The 14,634-nt window shown below is 39.5% G+C and overlaps 1 protein-coding gene across 1 annotated transcript in view; it reads right to left on the bottom strand.

Annotated features, from left to right (window-relative positions):
- The window catches only part of LOC150088380 (phospholipid-transporting ATPase ABCA3-like), a 433,767-nt gene that overhangs the window by 233,733 nt on the left and 185,400 nt on the right, over positions 1-14,634 (bottom strand). The window lies entirely within an intron of this gene.

Raw genomic sequence — 14,634 nt, 5'->3', positions numbered from 1 at the left:
ACCCACCACGACATCGACCCACACCGCGATGTCGTGGTGGTAGACAGATCCCACCATTACCTAAAGCGTACCTGGTTGGAATCGTTAAATATAAAAATCTTCAGATAAATCCTTGAACAGGAACAGTGGTTGCCAAGTCAACCCGATCACAGAGTCAGTAGTTCTATCATTGGACAAACGCTGGCCACGTCATCATGCGTCACAGCCACAAACGTCAACAAACAATTAAACCTCGCGTCTCACGCACCTGGCAGTGCACATCTCCATTCCAACTGCCATTCATGTATTTTTAATTCTGATGAAGGCTACCATATAGCCGAAAGCTCATATATTTCTTCTTTATTTGTACGCTCTGTGTGTAACTATAATAAATTTCTTAATGAATCCAGAGCGCGTAGGCCTGTTTCGTTATGTTCGTACTATTCTTGGCCAACCAGCATACGACATGGTCGTGAGACTACAGAAAGATTTTATCTTTATAGCCCGTAGCAGACAACACCTGAGGTTTGCGCATAGGTGCAAAGCTAACGAGATTATACCGAAAGGGTTTCGCTACAAACAACCGTTTTCTAATGAGCGCATGAGACGTGCCTGTCGGAACTTCGGCCTCAAAACTCTGCGCATATGGATCGGCTGCCTCCATCATGACATACACCGTGCTTCAGCGAGCAAGGCAACCCTACTAGCCGACCTTAAGACTCTGATTCCCGATCCCGTTTACACCGATGTGGTCAACACTTTATGTCACCAGGCCGTCAGAGAATCAGATCTTTACTGTGCCCGACAGAAACGTAAGTTTTGTAGTTTGATTAATGAATCCCGTCAATTTCGCAGCCAACGTAATACCCCTCTCACTAATTCCACGGACTTCGTATTGAACCTAAGCAGCAAACAGTTATCTGCAGACCAAATAAACTTATTGACTCTTGGCATGACATTTGCCGTTCTTCCTAAGCACCCGCCGATCACCGACATCGCCTTAGGTGTGGAAGCCAGCTTATCACGCCTCCCAGAAGATGTAGCCAACACAATCCGCTTGAAGACTGCAGCAGTTCTACACCGTGCTCGCCCCGTCTCTTCAAACCTCAACCGTACACAGTTTTCTGCCCTCAAGGCATTGAAACAGGATTCGTCCATCGTCATTCTACCGGCAGACAAAGGCCGCCGTACGGTTGTAATGGACCACACTGATTACATGGCGAAAGCGCTACTACTTTTGCGAGATACTACCGTATACAAACCCCTGACCATCAACCCCAACAGAGTTTTAGAACAATGGGAATCAGAGGTGAATATCCTCATCAACAGTTGGCTGAAACAAGGGAAGATCACACAGTCAACCCGTAATCACCTCCGTGCCTCCGGATGTCAGATCCCACGGTTTTACGGCCTACCGAAAGTGCACAAAGAAGACACACCACTGAGACCAATTGTATCCTGCTGTGGATCACCGACTTACGAGCTGTCTAAATTTGTCTCGAGACTTCTTTCTCCTCTAGTTGGCAAGACCACCCACACCGTCTCCAACAGTGTTGAATTCATAAAAAGGATTCGCACTGTATCCATCTCGCAGGATCAAGTTATGGCATCGTTCGACGTCATATCGCTCTTTACCTCCATCCCTGTGGAACTTGCCATTTCTTGTGCAAAACAACTCTTGGACAATGATAGAACCCTCAACGAAAGAACTGGTCTCACACCCGATGACATTTCCGCCGCCCTCAGACTGTGCTTAACAGGGGGTGCGATCATATTTAATGACTCAGTCTACCAGCAGATACATGGCACGGCCATGGGTTCCCCTGTCAGCTCAGTCACAGCAAACATCGTGATGGAGGAGTTAGAGGGACGTGCGTTTACACACGCACCAGATCACATCGCCTTTTGGTGTCGCTATGTTGACGATGTGTTCGTGGTCATCCCTAGAGACTCAGGTCAGCGACTTCTATCATACCTCAACTCACTATCGCCCTTCATAAAATTCACGATTGAGCTGGAGTCGAACAACTCTTTACCATACCTAGATACACTTGTCCGACGTGAAGGCACATACCTGAGGACTACAGTTTATCGTAAGCCCATGTGTGCTGGCCAGTTTACCAACTTCCGGTCAGCACACGCGCGAGGCCACCTCCTCTCCACTGCCCGAACCTTGCTTACTCGCGCCTGGACACACTCCAGCTCCGCTGATGAAAGACGCAAAGAGATCACCAGGGTCAAAGTAGACCTTACGAGGTGTGGCTACCCCATTGACGTGCTCGACAGGTGTGATCTACAGACACGTGACATCGTGACGACCAGCTACAACACCAACAGTGACGAGCCATCCACGAGGGCATTTATCCCATACTACCCCAACCTGTCACAACAGATCGGTAGAATCCTTAGAACACACGGGATAAAGTGCATCCAACTCCCAGGCAAGAAACTGCGTTCTTTCATTTCCAACGTGAAAACACCTGTCCCCACCCTTCTGCAGAGCGGTTTGGTCTATCGCATCTCTTGCCGTGACTGCACTAGCTGCTACTTTGGAGAGACTGGACGTCGACTCGAGAAATGTCTCTCGGAGCACAAAAGAGCGATCCGTTTAGCGGATGTAGAACACTCAGCTATCGCCGAGCATGTCTGGACAACCCACCACGACATCGACCCACACCGCGATGTCGTGGTGGTAGACAGATCCCACCATTACCTAAAGCGTACCTGGTTGGAATCGTTAAATATAAAATCTTCGGATAAATCCTTGAACAGGAACAGTGGTTGCCAAGTCAACCCGATCACAGAGTCAGTAGTTCTATCATTGGACAAACGCTGGCCACGTCATCATGCGTCACAGCCACAAACGTCAACAAACAATTAAACCTCGCGTCTCACGCACCTGGCAGTGCACATCTCCATTCCAACTGCCATTCATGTATTTTTAATTCTGATGAAGGCTACCATATAGCCGAAAGCTCATATATTTCTTCTTTATTTGTACGCTCTGTGTGTAACTATAATAAATTTCTTAATGAATCCAGAGCGCGTAGGCCTGTTTCGTTATAGCTTAAGTTAGTTAAACATGATTTTCACCTTAACAAAACCATGTTTTGTGACTTTCAAAATGTCTATCTAAATGTCTCTTAATCACTGCCTCTAAGATTTTTCCTACCACTGAAGTCAGACTAACTAACCAGTCTGTAGTTACCAACTTCACTCTTAGAACTGCCTTTATGTATTGGCAATACGTTGGCACTCCTCCAATCCAAAGGAATCACCCCTGAGTCCAATGATGCCCTTGTAATTAACCTCAATAGTTCAATTCATTCCCTCATGCTCTCCCTCAAAACTACAGGATGTATGCCATTAAGTCTGGGAGTCTTACTTGCCATTATGCTCAAAAGTTTTTCTAATAAACAATCATCTGTAATTACAACATCACTAATTTCATATGGCTCAGCCTCTTGGAAATACAGTAATACCCTGAAGTTACGTGATAGGTGGGTCCGACGAAAATCGCTTAAGTTGAATTCGCCTAAGTCGGGGTACAACTTTGCATATAAATACATATAAATTTTGTTTAATTGGGACCAAGGACTAACAAAAACACTAGTTTAGAAGAAAAACATTAATAAAATTGCAGTTCTTTATACATATTAATATGTATTAAAAAAATAAATGACTTCGTAAAAAAGTTATTTCGATGTCGATGGCTTCATAAAATCTAACAAATTCATCTGATGACACAGAGACTTCTTTTTTTCACGCAGAGTTTCTTCGTAGCAAGCTAATAATTTTTTTATTCCTTGCTTTGTAGCTATAACACGTTCTTCGTTGTAGTCTATGTTTTCTAAAATTTTTAAGCCCTTTTCAATTGAGCTGAGACCTTCTGTCAAGTTTGCAACTGTCACGTGCTTTTCGCCGTTGCCTCATTTAGGCCTGTAGCACATGCAATATCACATGGTCTTTCATTTCGCTCAAAGCGTTTCACAATTTCATATTTTTTCTCTATCGACAGAGGCCGATTGGCCATAAGCCTTACCGGGCAAACCCCGGTGGGCCTGTGTGATTTTGGCCATAAACCATAGAATGAGGCCACTATAAATTTTTGACCCAGTCTGCCTCTGTTTGTCGATAATTGCTTTTCTTTTTCTCTCTGAATCTGCAGTGTCTTCACCAGTATGCTTCCTTTTCACACCTTTTAAGTATTTTACTCATTTTTAGGGAATAAAGCACAATTACAAAACGAGGAGGCACACTTGATACGCATAAACAAAGCTGCACGCATGTAGCAACTGGATAAACAACACCATAAAGGCAGAGATACACTATTAACACCTCACATTTCTAGGGGTTACTACCATAAAACAATAAAAATCCAGTTGCGTTTCTGCTAGTGGAATCTGTTATAAACTGGTAGTAAACTCGAACTAATTGCATACCGATTGCTGGAATTGTGTTGGTTTTTACGTTATTTTGGTGAAATGTGTTTCCCCTAAAACAAATACATATTCAGAATCTCCTCTTCATTCCTATCATGTTGCGTTCGGTTGGGGTGATTCTGCGTTCGACTGCCATTTCTTGTAAACACAAAGGCGAATCGTGCATAAGCCAATTCGGTTCGTGTTATATTATAAGATACCATTACCATATTTATAAATAGTGTATGATTGAATTCGTGTAGTGTAAAAACGTGTTATATGAGGACTGACTGTATACGGTTCGACAGACGCGATCCATTTCTCTCGTGAAAACGATGTAATTTCCAACAAAAGTTCAGCAAGAATTCGAATGCACACATATAAATATGACAGTTGGAATACAAATTCTTGTAATGTGTGCAGCTTATGCGTAGCAAAGTTGAATTTTGTTCATCTTTTACTCTCACTCTCCGCTGTCGCACCGTATATCGATAACATATGAAAAACGACCTTGAAGATAGTGGACGGCAGTGTTGCCAAACGAAAAAATCAAGAACCGCATAACTACGAGTTCGCGTAAGTCAGGGTATTACTGTACAAGTAAGGCACCTGGGGTGGATGGGATCTATCTAGTTATATTAAAGGAGGCAGCAAAGGAAGTAAGCAATCTGTTAGCCATAATTATGAGAGCTTCCTTGGACTCAGGGGAGGTACCAACAGACTGGAGATGTGCAAATGTAACCCCAATTCACAAAGGAGGATCAAAGGCTCTGTGGATCAAAGGAGGATCAAAGGCTAATTATAGACCTGTGAGTTTAACTTCTGTTCCAGGAAAATTAATGGAAGCACTGCAGGATCACCTTGACAAGAATTCAGTTATAGCTCAGACACAGCATGGTTTTGTAAAGGGAAGGTCTTGCCTGACCGATTTGATTGGATACTATGATGAAGTCACAAAAGAATTGGATGCAGGGAATAACTTTGATATTATATATTTGGATCTTAGAAAGGCTTTTGATACTGTTGCACATGGAAGACTGCTGCAAGAATTGGAGCAGTGTGGCATTGGTGGCAAATTGTTGCTATGGATAAAGGGATGATTGAGTGGCAGAAGACAGAGAGTGGTAATTAAAGGTTAGGTTAGGTTTGTTAGGTTTTATTGGCGCATTAGCAACTAAGACTATAATGCGCCTGGTAATTAATGGACACTGCTCATCGTGGACTAATGTTATTAGTGGAGTCCCTCAGAGTTCAGTGTTGGGTCCATTGTTGTTTTCTGTATTTATAAATAATACTGAGGATGGTATATCAAGCTTAATGTCCAAGTTTGCAGATGATACAAAGGTTGTTAAGTACACTACTGATGCTATGCTGCTGCAACAGGATCTGGAAAGGTTGAGCAGATGGGCTGAGAGGTGGCAAATGAAGTTTAACATTAACAAATGTAAAGTACTACATATGGGAAACAGTAACCCCAGAGCAACATATCAACTCTGTGGTACTACACTGACAGTGGTAGAGAATGAAAAGGATCTGGGGGTAATTTTGCAGGCAGATATGAAGTTCTCTGAGCAGTGCAGACGGGCTGCAAGAGTAGCTCATGGTGTCTTATCAATGATATACAGGAATTTTTCTAGCAGGGATAGGGAGGTGATTATTCCATTGTATAAGGTAATGGTCAGGCCGCACCTTGAGTACTGTATACAGGTCTGGAGGCCTCTTTTCAAGAAGGATGTAGAGCTGCTGGAACGAGTACAGAGAAGGGCAACAAGGTTAGTGAACGGAATGAAGGGTTGCTCTTACGAAGAAAGGCTTAAGTTTTGCAAATTACAGTGTCTGGAGACTAGGCACTGGCGAGGTGATCTGATAAAGGTGTACAAAGCCTTGAATGGTTTGAGCATGCTCAATGCTGATGGGATACTGCCTCTTGCTCAGAATAATCACCTGAGAGGGCATAAATTAAAATTGAGGAAAGACAGATGTAGGATAGATGTGTGGAAATTTGCCTTTAGCCAGCGGGTGGTTGGTTGGTGGAACAGACTTCCATCTCTTGATGTGGAAGTTGATAGCCTAAATAAATTTAAGGCTCAGCTGGATAGGTATTTCGAACAAACGGAGGGGTGAAGTGGAAGGGGTTTTTTTTTTTTTTTTGGCTGATGCTGCATATGCTTGCTTGCTTGCATCATATGCCTCTATTAATGCTAATGCTAATGCTAAAAATTTAGGAGCCGAAATTATGTTGAAAGAACTATAACATTCAGAATTTAAAAACTTTTTAAAATATTTGGAAGGAGAAAAAATTTTAAAACTAGCAAAATCTAAAGAAAAATATATTAAGTAAAAGTAGGCTTCCTCGCTATTTTTAAAATAACTGTTATAAATAATATTATAGTTTATACAGGACAAATACATATTAACAGCAATCATATAACAAATAAATACTATGACTGAGTGATTGATAAAAAAATGCATTTCGATTGTAATTTTATATTTTTCTTTTACTTTTTGAAGGAAAAAATGCTATACTACACATTTCGTTTCAAGTTGTTCTGCTTACCAATTTTCAAAATATGGCCACGCTGTTTGAGACTAAGTAAAATTCTAGAGTTTACTACCCTGACACACACCTTTAAATTATTTAGGTTTGTATCCCAAGCTTTATCATTATTTGAAACACTGCTACCCTCAAAACATCTTATCAACATCAGCTGTTGCGGCAACAAATCAGAATTCATGGGGTGAGTGCAAGCATTACTTTGACACACATCATCAGATAAACCCTCCTCTAATTAGCAGTTTACGTGAACCCTTAGGGTATCCCTCAAAGATACTGGTAAAAATCCTTGCACCGCCTTTGTTCAAATGAATACCATTTCTAATGGTATTCATTTGTAGAAGTTATGTTGTTCAAATGAATACCATTTCTAATGGTATTCATTTGAACAACATAACTTCTACTCACAAATGTTTCCCCCCCCCCCTCAGAATCTTGCCAGTTCCTTCAAGTCTCAAGTTAATTCACAAGGCTTTCAGCATATAATCCCTCCTATCATGTCTTGGCATAATTGCATACACATTCTGACTTAACTCGTGCCATTTTTTCAGTTCAATCTATATTTATCCAAGAGATGGTCAGCTCATGTATGTTTAATATCATTAGTCCCCCACATGAATAATAACTCTCGCTCTCTACCTCCCTTAAAATCTGACAATCTGTTGGTAACATCATCAATTGTTGCTCCTGGCAAACACACACTTGTTCTAGGCCATCTATCTTTATTACAAAAAATGTTTATTACAATAAAAAATTAATTCTTTGAATGCTTCCCATTCTGAATTTGCTGTTGGTAACATCATCAGTTGGTCCCACCATATAGAATTTAAATACTGCCTCATACCACCATAGTTACCTTTACAAAAGCAAAAACCCTTCCCTTTACCCCTGATAGTAGTTACCGCTTTGAGTAAATCCAACTTCAGCACACTATGATCACTGCCACCTAGTGGTTTCTTTATCTGTAGATTCTTAATGCATGAAGAAGTACTACTGATAATCAGATCAAGAGTATTACTCCCTCTAGTTGCCTCTCAAACATGCTGCTGTAAAAAAACAATCATCCAAGAAATCCACAAAAGCCTTGCTAGTGTGTGAGTGACCAAACCAAAAATTCCAGTAAATATCTAGGAAATTAAAATCTCCCATTATAAGACACTCTAATTTACTGGCCCACTATTTTTATGTACAGTTATTTATTATACTCATCAAAGTCATTAGGCCTATAACACGCTCCTACTCGCAATTTTTATTTCCCACTGCTTATGTCACACCAAACTGACTGGACACTGCACTGTTCAGCCATGTCAACTGGCTGTACTTCCTTGGATTTTGTGTGTTTCTTAACTAATAGCATAACCCCTCCTCCCTTCCTATCCTTCCTGTACACATTGTACTCCCTAAATTCCACTTCTGCATTCCTTATATTTGTGTGACACCATGTCTCTGATATCCCAACAATATCTGCCTTTGATTAAAAAATTAAAATTAAATTTTCAGTTTATACTCCGGGACGACCAAACAGTCAGAGGAGTTCACAAAATAGATAGAATACAAGAAACAGTACCGTATTCAGCAGTCACGGGCTTGAACCCCGGTCACTCAAGGCACGTGTACTTATGCAGCCGCGCGCCTGACAACTAGGCTACGGCGGCCTGTTTTGACTAACGCCTCAAATTCATCGAATTTATTTACCAAACTCCTAGCATTGGTGTACATGCAAATATACATGCACCTGTTCCTATTCTTAGCTACCCTAACACAGCCCATGGGTTTACTTGTTCCGCAATGACTCCCAACAGTCTCTGGGATCTCCTACATCTTGTTTTTCAGGCTGCTGCTGCTGCTCATTACAATAGAAACAGTGCAAGAATCACTTTCACCTCTGCCAGTGGCTACTGTTAATCTATTAATCCATGTTTCCCCCCACAAGCTAACAGTTTTTCAACCCACCTAACACTGCCTCGATAGCATCAACAAATATTCTTGCACCCTTTCTATTAAAGCGTATCCCATCCCTGTAGAAGCAGTCTCTCCTGTTAACAAGCACAGACTGGGCAGAGAAAAATTCTACATTGTACAATCTCTTCAGGGCTGAATTGATTGATAAGGCTCTCATCATATACTCCCTCCTATCATGTCTGGGCAGAATTGCAGACACTTTCAAACTGAACCCTAATTCACGGCTTTTTTTTTTTTCAACAGTGACCTGTACTTGTTAAGTAATTCTTATACCATATGAAAAATTCAAATTAATTTATGAAGTTCTTGTGACCTAATTACATTGATACAAAGATAATATTTCAGAACCCTAGATCCTGTCATCAGACCAACACGAGCTGATATCAGACAAGCAACTACCTGATGATAGAATCCAGCAAGGGTTCTGAAATGTCACTTTTGTATTTAATTTAGGGTGATTAGACCATAAATAAACTAACTTTGAATTATTCACATGATTAGCATTAGCATTAGTAGAGGCATTTGATGCAAGAAAGCAAGTTTATGCAGCATCAGCCAAAAAAAAACACTTCCACTTCACCCCTTCGTTCAAAATACCTGTCCAGCTGAGCCTTAAACTTATTTAGGCTATCAACTTCCACGACAAGCGATGGAAGTCTGTTCGACCAACCAACCACCCGCTGGCTAAAGGCAAATTTCCGCACGTCTATCCTACATCTGTCTTTCCTCAATTTGAATTTATGCCCTCTCAGGTGATTATTCTGAGCAAGAGGAAGAATCCCATTAGCATTGAGCATGCTCAAACCATTCAAGGCTTTATACACCTCTATCAGATCACCTCGCTGGTGCCTAGTCTCCAGACACTGTAATTTGCAAAACTTAAGCCTTTCTTCGTAAGAGTACCCCTTTGTTCCATTCACCAATCTTGTTGCCCTTCTCTGTACTCGTTCCAGCAGCTCTACATCCTTCTTGAAATGAGGCCTCCAGACCTGTATACAGTACTCTAGGTGTGGCCTGACCATTGCCTTATACAAGGGAATAATCACCTCCTTATCCCTGCTAGAAAAATTCCTATATATCATTGACAACACACCATGAGCTACTCTTGCAGCCCATCTGCACTGCTCGGAGAACTTCATATCTGCCTGCACAACCACCCCCAGGTCCCTTTCATTCTTTACCACAGAGTTGATAGGTTGCTCTGGGGTTGCTGTTTCCCATGTGCAGTACTTCACATTTGTTAATGTTAAACTTCATTTGCCACCTCTCAGCCCATCTGCTCAACCTTTCCAGATCCTGTTGCAGCAGCATAGCGTCAGTAGTGTACTTAATAACCTTTGTATCATCTGCAAACTTGGACATTAAGCTTGATACCATCATCAGTATTATTTATAAATACAGAAAACAACAATGGACCCAACACTGAACCCTGAGGGACTCCATTAATAACATTAGTCCACGATGAGCAGTGTCCATTAATTAACAGGCGCATTATAGCCTTAGTTGCTAATGCGCCAATAAAACCTAACCTAACCATTAATTACCACTCTCTGTCTTCTGCCACTCAACCATCCCTTTATCCATAGCAACAATTTGCCACCAATGCCACACTACTCCAATTCTTGCAGCAGTCTTCCATGTGCAACAGTATCAAAAGCCTTTCTAAGATCCAAATATATAATATCAAAGTTATTCCCTGCATCCAATTCTTTTGTGACTTCATCATAGTATACAATCAAATCGGTCAGGCAAGACCTTCCCTTAACAAAACCATGCTGTGTCTGAGCTATAACTGAATTCTTGTCAAGATGATCCTGTAGTGCTTCTTTAACCAATGCTTCCATTAATTTTCCTGGAACAGAAGTTAAACTCACAGGTCTATAATTACTTGTATCAGCCTTTGATCCTCCTTTGTGAATTGGGGTGACAATTGCACATCTCCAGTCTGTGGGTACCTCCCCTGAGTCCAAGAAAGCTCTCATAGTTATCGTAAGGGTTTGCTTACTTCCTCTGCTGCCTCCTTTAATATAACTGGATAGATCCCATCCACTCCGGGTGCCTTTCTTGTGTTTATCTTCAACAATTTCTCCTCCACTTTACTCTCAGTTATTACAAGATTCTCTAGCTTACTGCTAGAGTTGAATACACCTCAGGCTTTCCCCTCGCTAAATAACTCCTCATGTGTGAATGTCGATGCAAAATATTCATTTAGTTTGTTAGCTACCTGAGCAGGATCATCAACAGTTGACCCATCGACATCAAGTGGACCAATCTGATTCATCCCCTTCCTTCTAGAGTTTACATAAGTAAAGAACTCTTTGCTGTTTTTCTTTGCATCCCTTGCCAAAGATTTCTCGTAATCTGCCTTCGCCTGCCTAACCTCCTTTGTAACTTGGTTACAGATCAACTTGTACCTATCATAGGCTTCTGTGTCATGTGTTAATTTGTATGTATCCCATGCATGTTTCTTCTCTGCCATATGCCTCATCAGTTCATCTGACATCCATTTAGGCCTAAACCTTGAACAATATTTCTTAGTTGGTATGTAAAGCCTAGTAGCTTACAAGATAAGTTCTTTGAATGCTTCCCATTTTGCATTTGCTGTTGGTAACATCATCATCAGTTGGTCCCACTGTATAGAATTTAAATACTGTCTCAGTCCATCGTAGTCGCCTTTACGAAAGCAATAACCCTTCCCTTTACCCCTAATGGTAGTTACCTCTTTGAGTAAATCCCACTTCCGCACACTGTGATCACTGCCATCTAGTGGTTCATTTATCTGCAGATTCTTAATGCATGAAGAATCACTGCTGATAATGAAATCAAGAGTATTCCTCCCTCTAGTTGCCTCCTGAACATGCTGATGTAGAAAACAATCATCCAATAAATCCACAAAAGCCTTGCTAATTGCAGTCAATATCTGGGAAATTAAAATCTCTCATTATAAGACTCTCTGATTTACTGGCCCACTCTATTTCCCTGTACAGTATCTTATTATACTCATCAGAGTCATTAGGCCTATAGCACACTCCTACTCTCAATTTTGATCTCCCAATGCTTATGTCACGCCAAACTGACTCGACACATTGCACTGTCCAGCGATGTCCACTGGCTTCACTTCCTTGGATTTTATGTATTTCTTAACTAATAGCATAACCACTCTTCCCTTCCTATCCAGTCTATCCTTTCTGTAGACGTTGTACTCCCCAAATTCCAGTTCTGCATTCCTTATATCTGTGTGACACCACGTCTCTGATATCCCAACAATACCATATAAGAATGTTTCATTATATTATTTAATAATGTGTTATATTTCAAACTTCCTAGTGCAGTTTTCAGTTTCCCTAAATTTTTGGATCAATTGTTTCTTGTTTCATTATAAATTGATTCATTTTAGTTTAGTTCAAAAAAATTGATTCTTTGACTAGTACTACTGGATGATGAACTGGTTTCTCCACACATGTTATATTTAAGTTAAAGTTAAATCATATTTAACTTAACTCTTCCAAAAACTCAGTTGGGAACTTACTATCTATGAATTCTTTTTTGGAGCCTGCCCGCTTTCTACTGACATAAGGAAACATGCTTTGGTCTTAGGAATTCATAATAAAGTCTGCTACCCACCAAATTAATCCATGATTTATTCATAAAGTGACATAGCTTCTGCTATGAATGTATTAAATATTTGAAGTTGTAACACTTTGATGGGTCAATCAGTGTGCAAATCACCTCTACAACTGACAGAACACTGTTTTATCATATGTATAAGTTATTTACGTTTGCCACAATATTTGTGGCAAACCTTTGCCATAAATATCGTGGAATACTACCGGGCAATTCTTCATCCATCAACTTGTTTTGACATTCATGATATAATTAGTAAAGACTGTCTTCTTTATCAATCACAATTATAAGGACCCGCGAGAGACAAGTATAAAGATGACTCTATACTTGTCTCTCACTGGTATTTATAACTGTAATTGACAAAGAAGGCAGTCTTCACGAATTTATTAATGGTGCAGAGAGTGTTTTGAATTTTATTTCTAGACATTTATTTGCTTTGAAAATAAACTGCTTTTTAAATTGTATGTGTGAGAGAGAGAGAGAGAGAGAGAGAGAGAGATTATCATTCCTGGTCTATAGGTGTTGTGTTGAAAGGATAACATGGGATAGTTATCCTTTCTCATGTTATCAAGACCAGATAACATGAGAAAGGATAAAATGGGAAAATGAAAAACCTGCAGAATAAAGTTTGTTTCTTTTTTTTTCATTCTCAGGTATAAATTATAGCTGTATCTGTTAACAAAAATAAGAAATTCTTGGAATTTTAACATGGTTTTACTATTTTTTTTTTTTTTTTGCTTTTTTTTTGTGAAAATAAAACAACATAAGAAAACTATGTTATTAAAACAAGATGGAAAAATTGTTACAAACTATATTATGATGGTATGATAGGGAAAGTGATCAACTTGACCCCTTCAAAAGTATGAAGAATCAGTCAAAAAGACTATTTCTTTTTCAAAATCCCAGAGACTGGCAGCTATGCAAACTATACAAAGATTTTGGATCCTTGTCAATCAACCAAATCCTTCTACTTTCCCATGTTATCCTGGTCTGAAAGGGAAACACTAGACTCCCCAAAAACATTGGTTCGTTACTTATTTTCAGGGCAAACCATAACTAAAACAAATGTGTCAAGCACAGCCTCCATGGCAAAACTTCACATCAATTTTCTATAAATTTACATCAATCACCAATTCCATAGATATTCTCAAAATGATCTGATATCTCAGTCTTAACAATTTTGCCATATACAGGCACTAACACATCAGATCTTCCCTTCCCAAGAAAGTGGTGCTCTGCTCACCTACTCATATTTTAAGTTTTACTGACCTCTGATGGGTGAAACTTAGTCTCTGATCATGCAATCCATTACTAGAGTAAATATTGATTGCTGGAACAAACTTCAATTTGGTGTTGTGAAAGTTGATAGCTTAAATAAATTCAAGGAAGAACTATTGAAGGGAATGAATAGTTGAAATGGGAAATGTGTTTTTTTTGGCTGATGCTGTAGATACTTTCTTGCATAATTTGCCACTACTGATGCTAATCTAACATCCTATATTATAGGATATATTCTCCATTGCTTACAGCCTTCTTTATTGTTTTCTCCTCTGAAATATTGTCACCTTTAAATTAAAAAATCAAAAAATATTTGTGTTATTTTCTTCTAGAATTCTGTTATAAATCTCTGAACAAAAGTTAAAAGCATAACACAAAACAAAATTTTACACAACACCTCTCTACAGATAGGTCATTTAAAAAAAAATAACAGTTATTTCTTTTGAACTATGAAAAATACCTATTATTTTACGCCAGACAAATGTGTATAATTTATTTATTTTCATATAATTTAATTTTTACTCATTTTCTTTTCCCTTCTCATGAACAGTAAAGTGCAACCTCATAACATTACCTAAACAAATAACTAGCTCTGCATTTTCTGACAAGATAACCAACTCAAGACATTACTTCAATTACTCCTCTATCCCTTCCTAAAAAGGTAATTGGTTTGATTACTTCAAACATGACTACTATTCACGGATCTTCTTGATTAATTTCAAATGTATTAACTATTAAAATTGGTATTAAAAATTATTCTTTCCATATGGAAACATAATATTTAATCAATATCTTCACCAGATGATTTTTATGCAT

This window comes from Mastigoproctus giganteus, chromosome 3 (assembly GCF_048544385.1).
Source record: "Mastigoproctus giganteus isolate SK-2022 chromosome 3, ASM4854438v1, whole genome shotgun sequence".
NCBI lineage: Eukaryota > Metazoa > Arthropoda > Arachnida > Uropygi > Thelyphonidae > Mastigoproctus > Mastigoproctus giganteus.
The sequence above is the reverse complement of the archived record's forward strand: the minus strand, read 5'-3'. Positions and strand labels throughout refer to the sequence as shown.